The sequence below is a fragment of the Nycticebus coucang genome, chromosome X, assembly GCF_027406575.1.
Source record: "Nycticebus coucang isolate mNycCou1 chromosome X, mNycCou1.pri, whole genome shotgun sequence".
In the NCBI taxonomy this organism is placed as follows: Eukaryota; Metazoa; Chordata; class Mammalia; order Primates; family Lorisidae; genus Nycticebus; species Nycticebus coucang.
The window spans coordinates 94,642,892-94,644,782 of NC_069804.1; the positions used below are offsets into that span (position 1 = coordinate 94,642,892).

Genomic DNA, 1,891 nt, shown 5'->3' on the forward strand with positions numbered 1-1,891 from the left:
CTACAGCACCCAGCAGGCTCCCACTCAGCAGGTTTCACTACTTGCACAGCCTCACTTCCAGTGACTTCCGCATTAAAGTGATCTTTTCTTTTCTTTTCTTTTCTTACTAAAATATTTAACAGTTTTATTTTCACATTTCACAATACAAATGAAAACTGCCCCCTTTTTGGGTTTACTTCTTCCCTTCAAAACTATTCTGTCTTTGATAGGAAAGAAGAGCAAGTTTTCCTTACCATGCTATCAAGAAAACACGCAGAGTCACAGCACCACAATCTCCTGGTGAAACAGAACAAGTAATATGAAACTGACATAAAGAAAACTTCCCTCTACACTTATCTGTCTGGTCAAGTCGTTCCAGGACCAGTGGGCACCAACCAGTGGGGCCCAGGCATCATTGGCATGTGACCTCTCATGGGTGGCCTCATTCCAGAAGCAGGTCCTTCTGATATCATCCCAGGAGGAGGATCATCAGTATCATGGGAGGGCCCCATACATGAGGTGCTGGCATCATACCAGGATGAGGAGGAACCGGAAGACTGGGGGGAAGTGGAATCATCCCCGGTGCAGGAGGAGGAGCAGAGAATGGAATAGGAGGTATTTTCCTTGTTGAAATGCAGCTGTTGTTTTGTCAATCAGGCTCTGGGCCTGCTCTTCCAACCAATTTCCGATAGTAGTCCCTCACATTCTCTTTGTGCTTCCTCCAACTGCAGTGTATCTTTCTCACAGATGGAGCGTCATGGATGAGATATGTATCACAGTAGTCACAATAAAACTTGGGCATATTCTCTCCTGGCCATTGGTGACTCCTTTCCAATGTGAATTTTTAAAAACGAGCATCTATACCAGTGTGGGAGGAAAGAATGGTAGAGCCAGGGAAAGGAAGTCTGCTCTATTGGTAATAAAGCTCCAAGTACATCCCATAATGGTTTTCATAGTTCCCTAGAGACACGTGGTCCTTAAAAATCGTGTAGGACTTTTTAAGGACAGTCTTGTTCCAACAGGTGCCAGTTTGGGCTGCAATCAGCTTCTTAAGGTCCCCAATGGTGTCATTGGTGTTGCATTAAACACGGACTTTCTTTCCCAGAGGGTCGTTGCAAACAACCTCAATCATCCCAGCTGGAACTCCAAACTCAAACTTCTAACCTGCAGATGCCACAAGCTCCAGCCCGAAGCTCTCTGATGGATGAGATTTTTAAAACCATGAGAGATTCTTCTGCAATCTCCATGCATTTGAAAACCAATGGAAGGCACGTCCAATCTCTACTTCAGCCTTTCAGAGCAACACCAGTTGCCAACTAATTTTAGGAAGCAAAAAATCATCTTGAAATCAAAGCCAAAAAAGAACACAATGGCAGCAACAACAAATTAAATAAATATATCAATATCCTTTATGAATATAGATGTAAAAATATTCAGTAAAATACTAAATTCAACAGCACATAAAAAAAAAATCACCATGATAAGCAGGCTTCATCCCGGGGATGCAAGAATGGTTCAACATATGTCAATCAACAAATGTGATTCACCACATAAACAGAAGCAAAATAGTCTGTATGATCATCTTAATAGCTACTGAAAAAGCATTTGACAAAATCTAGTGCCCTGTTATTATAAAAATATTCAACGAACTAGGCATAGGAGTATCACATATCAAAATTATAAAGGCTGCATAAGAAACCTTACAGCCAACATCATAATGAATGGGGAAAATTTGAAACTATTTCTGTAAGAACCTGAACAATACAGAAGTGTCAACTGTCACCACTTCTATTCATATAGGTCTGGAAGTCCTAGCCAGAGCAATAAAGCAAGAGAAAGAAATAAAGTGTATTTAAATCATGAAAAAGAAGGGCAGATCACAGATTTTTACTAAGGATGTGGTTTTGCATCT

At 40.9% G+C, this 1,891-nt stretch overlaps 1 pseudogene; it reads right to left on the reverse strand.

The window, feature by feature from the left end:
* Nucleotides 1–889: 889 nt before the first annotated feature.
* LOC128578478 (ubiquitin-like protein 5) lies at nucleotides 890–1,111 on the reverse strand (annotated as a pseudogene).
* Nucleotides 1,112–1,891: the final 780 nt, after the last annotated feature.